The following is a 17,573-nucleotide window of genomic DNA, read 5'->3' as shown; positions in this document are numbered from 1 at the left end:
TCATGATCTCATAGCTTGTGGGCCCGAACCCTGTGTCAGAATCTGTGCTGACAGCTCAGAGCCTGAGTCTGCTTTGGTTTCTGTGTCTTCCTCTCTCTCTCTCTTTGCCCCTCCCATGCTTGTGCTCTGTCTCTCCCCAAAATAAATAAACGTTAAGAAATTTATTTTTTTAATTTTTAAATGTCTTTTTATTTTATTTTTGAGAGACAGAGAGAGAGAGAGAGAGAGCGAGCGAGCGAGCGAGAGAGAGCGCGCGCGCACAAGCCGTGGAGGGTCAGGGAGAGAGGGAGACACAGAATCTGAATCTGAAATGGGCCCCAGGCTCTGAGCTAGCTGTCAGCACAGAGCCCGACACGGGGCTCGAACCCATGAACTGTGAGATCATGACCTGAGCCAAAGCCAGACGCTTAACCAACTGAGCCACCCAGGCGCCCCACGTTAAGAAATTTAAAAAAGTAGTCAGCAGCAGTATGTGCTCTGTAAGAAATTGTGAAGGATGATAGTTTATCATACCTAGTAGTTAGCATTTATTGAACACCTAAATTTTTGCCAGGCAATTTACCGAATTTGCTACATGCACAGTAGGTCACTTAATTTCCACCTCCCCTCTGTGATGTGGATACTCATATTATTCTATCTTAGGAGGAAAAAGAGGTTTGCAGAAGTGTAGTATTTTGCTCAGTCACATAGCTCATAAATGGTAGAGGTGGGGTTCGAATTCAAGCCTGTTGAACATCAGAGGCTGTCTTTCAACGGTTTTCTAAGTATCCTGTGATCTCATCTGACTCTCCTGCCAACACTGTTGTGGCCATTTTGCCTCATTTTTCTTTTTCTGAATAAATACACTTAAAAACATTTTAATTCCAGTGTAGTGAACATACAGCATTTCACCTCATTTTCTTAATACATTTTTAAATGTTAATTTATTTTGGAAGAAGAGAGACAGAGCGCGAGCAGGGGAGGGGCAGAGGGAGGGAGACACTAAATCTGAAGCAGGCTCTGAGCTGTCGCACAGAGGCCAATGTGGGGCTCAAACTTAACGAACCCTGAGATCATGACCTGAGCCAAAGTCAGACGCTTAATCAACCGAGCCACCCAGGCACCTCACATGTCAACTCATTTTACACTTGCTTGTTGTGAGGCTCAACAAAGCTGAGATACAAGGTTACACAACTTGCTCATTTTGGGGCTCAGATTTGTCAAACTTCAAAGCCCTGCCTGCTTGATTCTTTCATGCTATTCCACAGAGAGAATGTTTTAAGTAGTGATTCCGTCAGGAGTTTTCTGACGAAGAGACAGAACATCAACTTTTCTTCCCTTTTATTATTTTAATTGGATCAACCTCCAGGGAGAAAAACAAAGAAACAAAAAAACAAAAACCCAACCAGGAGTGCAGCAGCTGCTGAATGTCATTTTTAAGGCTCACAAATATTTGCAGTGAAGTTTGGATTGATCATCACCTTGACTTAGTGTCCTTGAGGATGGTCACTTCCGGATGGCCCCTGCCAGGTTGGGGCAGGACGGCTCTCTGATGCTGGAGGAGATGAGACACAGTAGAAGCCACCCCTTATTCACTGTAGGAACTTCGAGGTCTCATCCTTGAATGAGGATTATCTGCCAAGGTGCTTCCTTATTTCATTCTGTAGTAGGGAATGTGATAGTGGCAATGTGTAATTGTAGTTACCAGAGATTGCCTATTTTAGTATTTTTTTAAGTTTATTTATTTGTGTTTGAAAGCGGGGGGAGGGGGCAGAGAGAGAATCCCAAGCAGGCTCTCGCCACTGTCTACACAGTGAGATCCTGACCCGAGTTGAAACCAAGAGTCAGACCCTTAGCTGACTGAGCTGCCCAGGCACCTGGACCTGTTTTCTATGTAGCACACACTCTGCTAAACTCTTGATATGAAGTCTCCATGAGAGCCTGATGCAAGAATCAGAGGAGCTGGGTCACTGGCCCCAAGCCACGTAGACAGTTCCCGGCTGAGGTTCAGCCATGGCCGCAGTGGCACCAATGGGCTGTGTGCGGGGGGGTGGAGTGGGGAATCAGCAGGCTTCTGGTTGGAGCACTGTGGTTGGAGCCTGGCTTCCACACCCGGTCTGGTCCAAGTAGCCCCTGGAACTTTGGGACAGGAACAGAGCCTGCGTTACAGAGTTGTGTTTCCAATGAAAAGAGAAACCATGTGTACAATTCTTAACTGCAATACTTCGCTCATATTAAGTTCTCCAGAACATGAATCACTGTAATTAGAAGTTCTAGAGCAGTGGCAGAGTGGTTACTACCTTTTCTTTTGGTCGTGAATCTAAATTTTTTTTAAATTTATTTTTGAGAGACAGACAGAAACAGGGTGAGCAGGGGAGGGTCAGAGAGAGAGGGAGGCACAGAATCCGAAGCAGGGTCCAGGCTCTGAGCTAGCAGTCAGCACAGAGCCTGACGTGGGGCTTGAACCCACGAATGTGAGATCATAACCTGAGCCGAAGCCAGATGCTTAACCGACTGAGCCACCCAGGCGTCCCTCTTTTGGTCATGAGTCTAATGACAGATGTCCAGTGAAAAGCAGAGATCTGAGAAACAACCCTACATGCACTATCAAGGGCGTATGGCGGGGAGAAGAGGCCATCCCTGAACACTTCCCCTTGGGATACTGATTATTTTAGATTCAAGTTACCTAAGATACAGGAGGTACAAGGACACTCTGACTCCTCTGTCCCCTAAAAGCTGGAAATAAATCCCCCTTGTGAAGGTATCCTCCACACACCAAACGGGGAGAGAACACTGTCCTTGCCTGAGACAGGGAGTTTGACGGAACAAGGACCATCGCTATTCTTCATTCATCTGCTCCCCTAAGCCCCAAACCCCTCTGTTTTGTCCAGTCTTCACTAATCGTTGTTCTTTGTCTCAAAGGCACAAAAGCAGCCTGTTTCGGTCACTTCTCTGAATCTCGTATTTCCATGAGCTCCCGTATATACAAAACTAAATTTGTTTTCCTCCTGTTAACTTAAAATTTTTTTAAAAATTATGTTTATTTTTTAAATTTACATCAAAGTTAGCATATAGCACAACAATGATTTCAGGAGTAGAGTCCTTAACACCCCTTACCCATCTAGCCCATACCCCCTCTCACAACACCTCCAGTAACCCTCTGTTTGTTCTCCATATTTAAGAGTCTCTTAGGTTTTGTCCCCCTCCCTGTTTTTGTATTATTTTTGCTTCCCTTCCCTTATGTTCTTGTCTGTCTTAAAGTCCTTATATGAGTGAAATCATATGATATTTGTCTTTCTCTGACTGATTTTGCTGAGCATAATATGCTCGCTAATCTGTCTGATGTCAATTTAACTAGTAGACCAATCGAAGAACCCAGAAGGGAAAAAGTTTTCCCCCCTTACAGTGGATTCCAGTACATCTGTAGGCATCCAAGGGTTAGTAAAGCCAAGGTTAATATTTCCTTGGAAGACAGAATCTCCCAGATGGGAGATTTTTTAAATTGATGTTTCTGTAAATGTTTCCCTTTCTTCCTTTAAGGCAATGGCTTAAAACAAAAACAAAAATTCAAACAGAAAACAAAAAGGTTCCTGTAATAACTGCCTTTTCCATCAACAAACAACACTCCTTTCATCCCCTGGAGGCCTGAAGTCTTTTTGGCCACCTGGAGCTCAGTGAAATTCCCCAGTTATTATGTGCTTACATGTTCAGCCACCATTCTTGCATTTTCTGCCTCAGCTCTCTCTGCATAATTATCTTCACATATTATTCCTACCCCATAAAAATGCATACGACCTGTCAGCATGGAGTAGCAGGGCTGTTCTGTGCTGCTGGGGTTTGCTGTGCAGATATTTTTTTCCTGTGGGTGGAAAGACTGAGAGCGACACGTAATTTTTTGTTCAGGCACAACCCAACTCTTTGGGCTGGGGTAGAATGTGGACGGGACGGAGCATGAGAAGGAAATCCCTATCCTCACAGTCCCAAGGACAGAGGTGAGACAAAGCAGAGTTCACTCAGTAATGATGGAATGAATGAATTCAGTACATGGGCAAAGGAGACCACTGTCAAAGACTCTCTAACTACCGCTTATCCATCCAGCGTCAATATAGAGATGGTGTGTCATTACTATGGCTTGCGTTGGAGGTTTAACTTTGAACAATACATACAAGGTCACAGCCGACATGAGGCATTTAATCTAGTGTATGTATCAATTGCATATTATGGAATCAATAGACCCACTTTTTCTTAGCAAAGTATAAGGCAGAAGCAAAATATGACCATGATGGTCACGGTCTTTACCCATCCACTTATTCATTTGTTCCTTCACACACAGACCTACTCTGCGTTGTGTTTGGAACTGTGCCAGGCTCTCTTTATTGCTCTTGATGACCATGGTGATTCTTTGTTGTGGGCAACTAGTCTGAGCAGTGGAAGATGTTCGCAGCGTCTCTGATGTCTGCTCGCTGGATGCCAGAAACACCTCTACTTGTAATAACCAAAGATGCCTGTAGATATTGCCCAATAGCCCTTGGGAGGCAAAATTGCCTCCAGTTAAGGACTACTGCTCTAATGAAGAAGGCATCACCTCTGACATCAGGATTTAATGAAAATAACCAAGATTATTAATAACTGCACCAATAATCATAATGTATGAAACGTCTCCTTTCCGTTAAGCTTTGTGCCCGCCACATTATCTTCATTAACACTCACAGCAGTTCTAGGATATAAGTAAATATTTATTTGTGGATTTCTGAAGATTTATTATGAATAACTCTAATGCTGGCTGGTGGGGTCTAAGGTACCAGAGGGGGTCCCGTAAGACCAGTCAAGAGGGTCCTTGGCTTCATGCAGGCTGGAAATCAAATGCAGGCCAAAGGAGGTGAAAGCAGACTTTACTGAAGAGATGGAGAGAGCAGATGCAGATTGACCATCCGGGAGACTTGGAAAGGAACAGAGCATGAGTCTTGTCTTTGTTCCCAGTCTGGGGCTTTTATCGACGATGGTGGTCTGGTGTATGGACTGGCATCTGGGGCATCCATGAAATGGGTAGAACAAAGACAAGGGCCTAGGTGTTTTTCCTTGGAGCCAGAGGGTCTTGGTAGAGATGTTTAGCTCCTGTGGTCTGGAATATGCATATGATGGCTTCCTCAGGTTGTTCTCACCTGGCTCTTTCTTAGTTGTTATCTATTCTAGAGAAATCACTACCTCTCTAGAGGTCTCTTACAAGGGGGGCATATGGTATTTGCATTAAAGGGCATGTATAGAGTGGGCTGGGGTGCAGGTCCTAACACGAAAAGAAGCAGGAAAAGAAATAAAGGAGAAAACAGTTTTTTCTCTCCTGGGGTCCCTTGGGCTTGCCTCTGTCAACTCTATTCACAGTTATTCCTGGATATGGGAATTACAAACTTCTAAAAGCAAGAATCAATGTTTAAGACTAGAAAAATTGTGGAATTTATGTTCTTAGGGATAGTAGAGGCTAAAAATGGAAAGACTATATTTTCTTTCTTTTTAAAATTTTTAAAAAATGTTTTATTTATTTTGGGACAGAGAGAGACAGAGCCCAAGAGAAGGAGGGGCAGAGAAGCAGGGAGACACAGAATCCGAAGCAGGCTCCAGGCTCTGAGCTGTCAGCACAGAGCCCGATGCGGGGCTCTAACCCATTAATGTGAGATCATGACCCGAGCTGAAGTCGGAGGCCCAACCGACTGAGCCACCCAGGCACTCCTTTTTTCTTTCTTTTTTTAAAAAAATTATTTATTTTGAGAGAGATGGAGAGAGAGAGAGAGAGAGAGAGAGAGAGAGAGAGAGAGAGAGAGAGAGAACATGTGTGATCAGCGGAGGGGCAGAAAGAGCAGGAGAGAGAGAATCCCAGGTAGGCTCCACACTGTCACTGCAAAGCCCAATATGGGGTTTGAACTCACACACTGTGAAATCATGACTTGAGCCAAAAACCAAGAGTGGGACACTCAACTTGAGCCACCCAGGCGCCCTGAAAGATCGTATTTTCAAAGAGGTGTGAGGTTATTTGATCTAGTAGAAAATGCTAAAGAAGCATTTGCTTTAATATAAAGTAAGCATAAAGGAAAACATACAGCTAGCCTACCTCTTCCTTCCTTTGTGCCGTTAGTTTATATTGGCCAAACTTCTCATTGGATTCTTTGTGTATATCTTTTTAATTTTTTTTGGAGCATACATATTAATTTTTTGTTTATATTTTCACTGAGTGAACCCTTACATTTATGCTTCCTATCACTCATATGGGCTTCAGAACAATAATTAATCACTGAGGTTCCCAATAGAAAGTCATCTTAGTTGTATAAAATCCAAACATCCAGTTTACTGTTGAAGAATCCAAAGCTAGCTTAGAGGAGCTGAATTGCTCTAGGTCAGGGGTCTCCAAACTACAGCCTGTAAGTCAAATTTAGCCATTACTTGTTTTTGTGAATATACTTTTACTGGGATACAACCACGCTCATTTGTGTTCATGTATTCTCCATATTTTCTTTCAAGCTACAACAGGGTTGATTAGAATCTCTGTCTCACAAAGCCTGAGATCTTTATTGTCTGAGCCTTCATAGAAAATGTTTGTCAGCCCCTACTCTAGGTCACACCACAAACTAGGGCCAGCAGAGACCCGGCAGCAGGGTGGTGGAGGGGGAAAAATCCTTGGGATCTAGAATCAGGACAGGCTTTGAATCCTGTCTCCATCATTTGCAAGCTGTGTGTCCTTGTACATGTAAATTGACCCCTTTGAATCTTGCTTTCCAGTTGAATAAAATGAGGATGAATACATTCTGAAATTTTGTCCTGTGATGTATGACTGATAAGGCCTCTGGCCCATACTCAAAACACATGATATTAAAATACAGTGCCCTTTTGAGTTAATAATGGTGACTTTTACTCATTCATTCAATCAACGTTTATTGGGGCACGTAGGTGACTCAGTCGGTTAAGAGTATGACTTCAGCTCAGCTCATGATTTCACAGTTTGTGGCTTTAAGCCCCGAGTCGGGCTCTGTGCTGACAGTTCAGAGCCTGGAGCCTTATTCAGATTCTGTGTTTCTCCCTTGCTCTCTGCCCCTCCCCACTCATGCACATGCACTCTCCTCTCTCTCTCTCTCTCTCTCTCTCTCTCTCTCTCTCTCTCTCTCTTTCTTTCTCCCTTTCTCTCAATTAAATAAATAAATAAATATTTTTAAAAATAAACACACACACACACACAAAATAAACATTAATTAAAAACTGGTTACCTTGGGAGGGATTGAAGGCACAAGACTTAGCCTTTAAACTCAGACAATTTCAGCCCAGCAGAGAGTGGGTGGGGAGAGGCACCCCTTCCTACAGGAGAGGACCTTTTATCCCAGACCTTTATACCCATTACCTTGAGTGGGTGATTCAGCCTTGACAGGAAGTGGGGGAGAGACGTGGCTGGAAACACGAGCGAGATCCAGGTCCTAAAAAGCCAAGGTAGCAGACACCATGAGCTGCTCTCCCCACAGCCCTTTCTTTACTGATAGGATCATGATCTTGTAGGAGCAGCAATACGGTCCCCTTAAGAGGACGCAGTGGTAACGGCTGTCAGCGGTCCCGGGGTGAGCTCGTGCCCGGGATCTGGCCAAGGAGATGTAAATGGAAGATTTCTGAAATCTCTCAGAAAAGCGTTTTCCAACTTAAAAACATTGAAGCAAAAGTCCTTTTCCTCTCTTCCTTTTCTGCTTAAATGCAAGTCACGTGGGATTATGCCTGGAGCCGCTGTAGCTCTTCTGACTCTGACAGTAAAAGTCAACAGGCAGAGGGCGCAGGAAAGAGGTGTGTGGGGATGCAGAGATGCTTTGCTGGATCGGGGTTGGCATTTCCAGCCAGTCGCTGGTCTGCATGCTTCCTGCCCAGAGAGCAGGGTGACATCATAGAAGACTTGGTGCCCGGGACCCCCTCACCTGCAAACACCTGAGCTCTAAATGGATTAGATGGCCGTTTGTGACAAGTCGTCAGCCTCTGGGGGAGGCCTCAGTTTCCCCATCTGTAAGATGGAGGTGATAGAACCGTACAGAGGGTTGTGGTGAGGAGGAAATAGCATAGGCATTGAGAGAAGAAGCGTAGGGCTTGGTACCTAGTAAGTGCTCAAAACGGTACGTGGGTATTTCCATTATTGTGTCCTTAACTCAGGAGTCTTGATGACTTGGGCATTCTTTTTTAAGTTTGTTTGTTTGTTTGTTTGTCTAGAGATCAAGAAGGGGAGGGGCAGAGAGCGAGGGAAAGAGAGGACCCAAAGCAGGCTCTGTATAGCCAGTGCAGAGCCCAATAGGGGGCTTGAACTCATGAACCTTGAGATCATGACCTGAGCCAAAGTTGGATGCTTAACCAACTGAGCCACCCAGGTGCCTGACATTGACATTCTTTTTTTTTTTTTTATGTTTATTTATTTTTGAGAGACAGAGTGTGAGCGGAGGTGGGGGTGGGGCAGAGAGAGAGGGAGACACAGAATCTGAAGCAGGCTCCATGCTCTGAGCTGTCAGCCCAGAGCCTGAGGCAGGGCTGGAACTCAGGAACCGTTAGATCATGACCTGAGCTGAAGTCAGATGCTTAACAGACTGAGTCACGCAGGCGCCCCTGGACATTCTTAAGATTACCTCGTGCTGGCATCAATCAAGACTTCTCATGGATATCACATAAGAAATTGAATGAGATATTTTCCATAGCAGTTCTCTCCCCCAGCCCAACCCCCCACCGCCGTCACAAACTATATGCTGAGATCCATTAGCATCTAGAGAAATTAATTTATTGAGAAGTGAAAAATAATAGAGTAGGTTAAAATAAGCAATATCAGAATGCATCACATGTAGTAAGGATAGAAATTATTTAAGAGTTTTATTTGTTATTTTTATTTGTAAATGTGTATATGGAATTGCAGTTATGAAATGTATTTCCGACTGTGGATTGCATTGTAAGCATTTTTCCTAAAAGACTGCTCTAAGGGGCCTTGCAACTCCCGATTCCACAGTTATTCTCAGATGTTGGGGCTCATTCCAGCCCTGTGCCTTCATGTTACACAACACTGTGATGCCCTGCTGACTCATGGTCAGAAACAGTTCCCTGGCCGACACAGGGGTTTTTCTTCACTGCTGTCCACTCTTTTCTCTTTCAATCCTGCTTTGTTTTAAACAGGTGCTAAGGAAGATGCACATCTTCTGGAGAAGGAACTCGTTGCCCACCAAACTGAAACGGATGCTTAGCTGGTCTCTTACGAGGTCCCCGGTGGGCTCTTCTGTCCAGTCCCTGGGAGGGTGGAGTCATGGCCGGGAAGGCAAATGAGCCATGTCCTAGGAACGACTTTGTGGATTTTGTAGTTTTAGGATGGACTTCTCTACAGGTTTAATTCCCTCTTCTAATCACAGTTCCAAGTGTTGACATCATGGACTGGGGTTTGGGGCAGCAGATTTTACTGGGAAAAAAATCAGACAACTTTGATTAACCTTTTCTCTGAACATTTACGAAGAAAAAAAAGAAAACAATGTTAAATGCATCTACAGATACAGATATGCGTACAGATGCATACGCAGTACTTGTTCTATTTCTGGCGTTGCCCACTGCCAACAATAGATGATTACCTAAGCATCATAATTGGCACCGTCCAAAAGGAGACAGAGACTTTCGAGTACCTGCTCTGTCCACTGCTTGTGTGACCCTGGGCAAGTCGCTGACTTATTCTGAGTTTTGGTCAGTAATAAAAGCTGCATTGGAGAGAGTACTTAACCATACATTGGACACTTGATAGATATTACCTATAAAGAGAGATCAACCCTGGAAAGTGGTCACATACATTAAGTAACTGAGTTAGGACCACATTGCCTGTCAGAGCCTGGATCTAGTGTCAGACGAAAGTCTGGTTAGCTTCAAAGTCCGTGGTCTTTCATTACATTTTTCTGTTTCTTCCTAAAAGTGGAGATAGATACAAAAATGCTTACCGACTCCGAAGGTTGTTTTAAAGTTGAAGTCAGCTAAAATAAACGCAACAATTTTGAATGCTGTTAGTTCCTGTGGTTAGGGCCATTATTTGTGTGATTGTGGCAATTATTCTTTTTTTTTTTTTAACGTTTATTCATTTTCAAGAGACAGAGAGAATAGAGCATGAGGCGTGGGAGGGGCAGAGAGGGAGACAGAATACAAAGCAGGCTCCAGGCTCTGAGCTGTCAGCACAGAGCCCAACACCGAGCTCAAACTCACTGACCATGAGATCATGACTAGATCCGAAGTTGGACACTCAACTGACTGAGCCACCCAGGTACCCCAGTTACTCTTTTTAGGAGCCCGTATGTGTTTATTATTACCACAACCCTTCTTACAGGCGTACTCGATTAGCTTCTGTTTACTTTATAGTCTTCTGTGCTAGACTGGAGCATATTGACAGGAGGGATCTTGACTTCTGTGGTTGTGTATATTACTAATAACTGATACAATGCTTGCCACAGAGTTAAGTGTTCAGTGGTTGGTGTACTGCAATGAAAATATGTATAATTTCCAGTCTGTCACTATACAGAATACACTTATATTTGGAGCCATTTCTGAATTTTAAGAATTCCTCTTTTAACTGAAAAAGTTAAAAAAAAAGAATTGGAAAAGTACACAGCCACACATTAATAGGAATTATGGGTGAATTATCTTTTTTCTTATATTTTCAAACTTTCTTTGGTAAACATGTTTAATTGATTCAATTAAGAGCTTTCATTGTCTTGTTGGGTAACATATTGATCCAACTAAACCCAGAAACATTAGCAGCATTATCTTAGCAAGTAAGTTCTGAAGTCCGGAGTCTTGGAAGAGATGGAATAGGAGGAAGAACAAAAGAAAAGGCTATGACTGGGTGTTGGGATTGGGACAAGGAAGGGGAGTTTCCCAGGTTGCACAACGACCTTTATAAATTGTAGAATTTCAAATCTGTAAGGGGGAGTAGCAGTCAACTCTTCCATACTCTTATCTTACAGAAATTCTTCCCAGGTTTCTGATAATGGTTACATGTCTTCTGCTTTAAGATTCCATTGGATGGAAACAAAGGAAATCCCACTTCAATATTGATCAGAATGGATCATGACTTGGGCTCTACGGGACTTAAGCTTTTGCCCTTCTCAAGTTTCAACTATCGGCTCCAGTTCAAAAGACAATATACTGAATATTATTTCAACTTCCCTGAATCTCATCTAGACCCCACTGAACACACTCTATCTGTTAATCGGTCTTCAGATGTACTGACTCTCAGGTCTGTCATGGTTTTTGTTGCTGATTGTGGACATAGACTTTATGGCATAAGTTTTGGAAGTACATGGATCTGAGTCTTAATATGAACTAGGGGTGCCTTGGTGGCTCAGTTGATTGAGTGTCCGACTTCCGCTCAGGTCATGATCTCATGGTTGATGGGTTCGAGTCCCGAGTTGGGCTCTGTGCTGAATGCTTACTCAGAGCCTGGAGCCTGCTTCAGATTCTGTGTCTCCTTCTCTCTCTCTGACCCTCCCCACTCATGCTGTGTCTCACTCTATCTCTCAAAAAAAATGTAAAAAAAATTTTAAATAAACTTAAAAAATTATTTAAAAAATAATATGGACTACATCCCCAGTGAGCTATGTAGAGACCATTTAAAGTGATATTAAAAAAATAAAATAATGATAAATGATGAGGATGGTAGGAAAAACAATTGCTAACATTTGGGGGTGGTTATTAGTTAGGTACCAGGCACCGAGCAATGGGCTTTACATTCAAGACGTCATTTCAGCCTTGAACTCCAAGTTTTGGTTTCTCAACTGTAATAGGATCGTAAGAGTCACCCACATGGAGTGATGGTGTGGTTTCCATCACATAACGCATGTCAAGTACTTAGAATGGAGCTGGCACATGATAAATCACGGCATCCGCAAAGGCCCGGATACCTTAAATGAGGCCGGTCCTCTGCAGAATTCTGTGGGATATGAGCTCTTCTACTAGTACAGCAGGGAGTTTATTGGTGTGAATGGAGCAGAAACTTACTGATAGGAGGTGAGGCAGAGGGGCAGAGGTGGTTCACACTGATCTGTGCAGACATTTTGTCTGGAGCCGGGACCTGAAATTGAGTGTTTTAGAATCTTTTTTGTTTTTGAAAGAGAGAACAAGTGAGTGAGGGGCAGAAAAAGAGAGAGAATCCCAGGAGGGGTAGAGAGAGAGACAGAGAGACAGAAGTGGGGCTCACCTGAATAGAACTTGTGTTTACCTGAAGGGGGCTGTGTTCACCCAATACAGGGCTCGGGCTCACCCCAAGTGGGGCTCAAGCTCACCCAATGTGGGACACGATCTCATGAACTGTGAGATCATGACCTGAGCCAAAGTCAGATCCTTAAGGACTGAACCACCCAGGAACCCTGGAATTGAGTGTTTTAATTCATGATTGTATTTTATTTTATTATGTTTTTATAGTTATTGGATTCCATATAACACCCAGTGCTTCTCCCCACGAGTGCCCCCCACCATGACCTTTACCCTCTCCTTTCCCTCCCCCTCCCCTTTCAATTTTTGGTTCATTTTCAGTATTCAATAGTCTCTCATGATTTGTGTCCCTCTCTCTCCCCAGCTCTCTTTCCCCTTCCCCTCCCTATGGTCCTGTTAGGTTTCTCCTGTTAGACCTATGAGTGCAAACATATGGCATGATTGTATTTTAAATTAGCTTTTTCAGAACTCTCCCTTGGGTTCTCATGTGTGTATTGATGGCACCCCAAAGTGTCTTCTGCCAATATAGTGAATGGATTAAGTAAGGGTATGAGCTCTGGAGCCAAATCACCCGAGTTCAAATCCAGTCTTCAGAAGGTGCCAGCTGTTCTATCTGAGCAATTTCCTTAACCTCTCTGGGTCTTAGTTTTCTCATCTCTAAAATGGTGATAATAATCATATGCACCTTCTTGAATTGTTTTGAGGATTAAATGGGTTAATAGGTATAATGTAGGAAAAAGCATGAAAAATGTTGGCTTTTTTTTTTTTGGTAGAATAAATGAAAGATAGGGTCAGAACTATTCTCCCTGGACCAGCTAGCTCTTTGATTAAAGAACTTTAAATAAGCCTCAGCATAACACACACGTTTTTGCAGACCCACACGCACACACATGCACACACACGCACATGCACACATCCTTCCAGCCTCTCAGCTACACAACAGCCACCTCTTTGGAAGATGTCATGTCCAACCCACCCTTGGTCTTGCTGCACTGCAGGGCTGTTCATTATAGTAATCGCCTCTCGCTGCAGGAAATCAGGATGCGGCAATATTGAAATGCCTGTGTGAGACAGACTATGAAGTGCAGGTGAGAGGCAAGAATCCTGACAAAAATCCACAGGCTGGCGCAGAGTCAGAGGCCAGCCCTTTCATCCTATTGGGAGATGTTCCTATTTCCATGTTATAAACAGGCAAAGAGCCTGAACTAAATTAGTGGAGATGTTAATTTATCTCCTAATAGTATAGCCTGACAGAGGAGTGTGTGTGTGTGTGTGTGTGTGTGTGTGTGTGTGTGTGTGTATGAGAGAGAGACGTATTTTTCTTAAATTTATATTCAAAACTCCTCATGATATTGTTCAGGATAATGGATGGCAGATGTATAGGACATTTCTCAGTAATACACAAACAAAGGCAAACTCAAATCATGTAAATTGCTTCATTCGTGGGGATAAAACTAAATTGCTCAGCAAGGCAGGGAGTCAGAGAGAACAGAAAAGGTCCAGAGGGAGCTGTGGAGGAATGTTCAGGACATTCTCCTTCTTAATTCCAAATTTGTCAAAATGCAATGTACCCCCCTCCTATTTTATATTCTTAGTTCTATACACAAAGTGATCGATGGCTTTATAAATAAGTCTATTTTTGTTATGGGTATGAGACTGCTAAGGAAACAGAACAGAAAATCACTTTCCAGTCTAGCCTCAAAATCGATGTTTTCCAAATTATTTTCTAACAAAACTTCCATTTGTCTCCTAGAATTTTCTTTCATTTACCACCACCCCCATCTTTGTTTAAAAGGCATTCCACTATCACTTTTGACATCTGTGATCTGTATCATAACATCAAACCCTTAATTATGTATTGATGCTTTTCTCATGAAGGCTGGAAGATCCCTGGGGGCAGGGCCACTTCTATGCTTTTCTCTCCCTTGGGGAAGGTGGCGTTGGTTCAGCAAAGTCATAGCACGTGGGGACACAAGTTCCTCACTCTTTGCAAAGCACAAGCACGCAAAAGTCTTAGGTTGAATGCCTGCTGTGTGTCAGGGAGTGAGCCAAATGCTTGATGTCCTTTGATCAAGCCCCAGGGCTTGAAAGGCCCCCAACCCTATTCTCCCCAAACTGCTGTCCCAGGGCCATGACTGATTGGTTTGGAGAAGAGACAAACCAAAGCTGAGCCAGCCAATCAGACGCTTCCTCATGGGAATGTGAGACTAAGGGGGACTCCAAATCAGCTGGTCTTGCTCTGGAAAAAAAACCCTCACAGACACATCTTGCTGGGTGGCCCTATTCAGCCCATACAAGAGCTTGCTTCAGATTAGGTGGTTTTGGTTTCCAATGGCCCCATCTTCAATTTGGGGGAGGTTTGTGATGTGAGCCGTTGAGTGGGTTGCCCCCTAGGCCTCTGGAGGGGCTCAGAGAGGGTCGGATGGAGCTCCAGATCCAGTGTCTTCACTGCTGTGTGCCCAGCCTCTCTTACCTCAGCCTCACAAGAGCCCCGTCTTTGTGCAGGAGGATTCCCTTCTCCAAATAAGGCTTCAGGTGCTTACCCCAGACAGTTCAGGCCGTCGTGACCTCCCTGTGCTCAGTCAGTTGAGCATCCAACTCTTGATTTCAGCTCAAGTCAAGATCCCAGAGTTGTGGGATCAAGCCCCGTGTCAGGCTCTGCGTCGAGCCTGCCTAAGATTCTCTCTCTGTCTCTCTCTCTCCCCCTCCCTCTGTCTTTCTACCCCCATGTGCTTGTGTGTATGCTCAAGCTTTCTCTCTCTAAAAAAAAAAAGAAAAGAAAAAGAAAAAGAAAAAAAAAGTCGCATGCTCTACAGACCGAGCCCGCCAGGCACCCCGGAGTAGTTTTCCCCTGGGAATGGGGAGGGGAAACTTTACTACAGCGAGTGAGTACGGTGCAGGACTTTGTGCAAATTAGGCAAGCAGCAGCATGATCATTTCACTGTATTTACACAAAAACAAACAAAAGATGAGTGCAGGTTCTAGGATCCAGCTTCCTTTACTGATTTTAAAACAAGAGAAAACATTTAAAAAACTATGCTTAAAATGAATCTTGTTTTTATCTGTTTGTTTTTTATAAGGGGCCACCTGGTTGCAGTGTCCTGTAAAGTCCATGCACTTGACCCCTCATGCACTTGACCCCTGGTATATAGCGTCTATTCAACTTTCTATCACGACTTTCTATCACGACTTTCTATCACGGGAATGAATCATCTGCTTTCTCCGCCCTTCCTTTGAGTTGCCCACAGGCAGGGTCCCTGCCCAGTGGACTGAGCCTTTGTCTAAAGTGACAAGGGCAGCTCAGGGCATGTAGGGGAGGGCGTTTATCTCTTCCCTGTGGTCCTTTGAGGCTTTCGTCTTTTCTGGGTGAAGATGCTGTTTATCCCTGTAAACACAAAACATTTTTGTTTTCAGTTTTCTGTTAATGGTGAGACAATGGAGACAAAGTTTTCCTGAAACTTGATGAAAACTAAGAACAAAATAGTCAGGGTCAGAGCAGCAAGAACGCAAGCAGGAGGACTGGGGCCTGAGTTCGTCCAGGACTGTCCTTGCTCCCAGGACCACTCTTTAGCTGCTGAATCTCGGGAAGGTCCAGAAGTTTGGGAAGAGCGCAGGGGAAATTGGGGGGCCGTGGGCTAGGAGCTGGGATTCGAGGGAGGCTACTAATTAACCAGTCTCAACCCCTGAGGTCACAGCAGTGTGCATCCCGGGTGCTCCACACCCACCCTCGCTCCCACACACGCTCCCGGAGGCATTCTGGGGCATCACGTGGCCTCGACAGTCTCAAAGAGTAGCTAACACCTTAATCCAGGAATCTCAGATAACCTCTTCCTTCAAAGTTGCGGCTCTGTTACGTGCACATTCTTATAATTCTACTTTTCCTCCCTCACCTTTTTGAGAAGATCCAGCCCCCTAAAAAAGGCTGAGAAATCAGTTGGCAACATGTACAATAAGAATAACAATCACGGTTCTGGGCCAAAGCCTCGTCTATACTTTTAACGTCTTCTCTCAGAGCCCAGACTGGTTCTTTTTTTTTTTTTTAGTCTGTTTATTTATTTTGAGAGAGATAGAGAGTGCAAGATAGAAAGAGAGAGGGAGCGAGACTCCCAAGCTGGCTCCATGCTGCCAGAGCAGAGCCCAGGGAGGGGCTCAAACTCAGGAAACGTGAGATCATGACCTGAGTCGATCATGATCAAGAGTCAGACGGTTAACCAACTGAGCCACCCGGGCACCTCAGCCCAGCGCAGGGCTTAACATTCAGTTTGTAGTGGGTTCAGGGGAGGCCCTGTCAGATTGTGTTGGCAGGTGCAGTGAAATCATTTGAATTGTGTCATGAACCTTTCACCTGTGCACGGCCACATTTTGTTTTTATCACACCTTCCTTTATTTGCTGTGCAGATACTTTTTTTTTTTTTTTTTTTTTAACAAATTGAAGGTTTGTGGCAGTCTTGCGTCAAGCTAATCTATTGGCATCATTTTCCCCGACAGCATTTGCTGGCTTCCTGTCTGTGTCGCATTTTGGTAATTCTCACAATATTTCAAAGTTTTCATTATTAATATATTCGTTATGGTGCTCTGTCATCAGTGATTACGACTCACTGAAAGCTCAGATGGTGGTTGCTACTTTTTAATTAAGGTGTGTACATTGCTGTCTTAGATATAATGCTATTGCACACTTAGTTGTTTACAGTGAGTGAACGTGCATGCGCAGCTTTAATATACGTTGGGAAAGCAGAGAAGTCACTGTACACACTTTATTGCAGGGTTTAGAGCCACCCCTGCAACATCTCCGAGATATGCCTATAATCTTTAGGGCTCTAGAACACTGTAGATTTTGAATCTATATGTATATTTTGTTTTGGAGAATTACTATGTGGAAAACTGTTCTAAGCCACGGAGAGACGAAGATGAATAAGGCATGAGCCCATCATTGAGACGCTCACAGGCTGGGGACGGTCGTCAAGGAGGAAACAGAATTGAAAATGACCAAATGCATCATCTCATGATCCATTAATGAAACATGAATGCAACAGAGTGTGTTTAAAAATTTTAGAATAGTTCCCCATGGGAGGGGGGGGATCAGGTGAGCAGGAGTAGGTATGTGGATAAAAAGGAATAAATAAATAAAGGCATTCATAAATTTTTACAAAGCGAAAAAAGGAAAGAATACAATAATGAAAGGCAAGCCATTTTACTTAACTGTTCTAGGGTAAACAAGGGCAGTGGAAGATCATTTATTTCTATGTTTGCAGAAAGCTTATAAATTTCAGCACTGACTCTGTCACGGTTGAAGTCGGTGCTGACAGCTGGACACGGAGGCACAGAGGGAGGGCCAGGAAAGGGGCAGCAGAGATGGATGTGGACCT

The 17,573-nt window shown here is 43.9% G+C and overlaps 1 long non-coding RNA gene across 1 annotated transcript; it reads right to left on the bottom strand.

Moving 5' to 3' along the window:
- Nucleotides 1–4,697: 4,697 nt before the first annotated feature.
- LOC115279394 lies at nucleotides 4,698–7,779 on the bottom strand. The gene is made up of 2 exons (XR_003903405.1): nucleotides 7,361–7,779; nucleotides 4,698–5,101 (listed from the first exon to the last, which is right to left on the bottom strand). It is a non-coding gene; the product is annotated as an uncharacterized LOC115279394 (long non-coding RNA).
- Nucleotides 7,780–17,573: the final 9,794 nt, after the last annotated feature.

Source organism: Suricata suricatta, chromosome 15 (genome assembly GCF_006229205.1).
Source record: "Suricata suricatta isolate VVHF042 chromosome 15, meerkat_22Aug2017_6uvM2_HiC, whole genome shotgun sequence".
NCBI classification, from domain to species: Eukaryota; Metazoa; Chordata; class Mammalia; order Carnivora; family Herpestidae; genus Suricata; species Suricata suricatta.
Note: the sequence above shows the minus strand (reverse complement) of the source record. Positions and strands in the feature narration are given on the sequence as shown.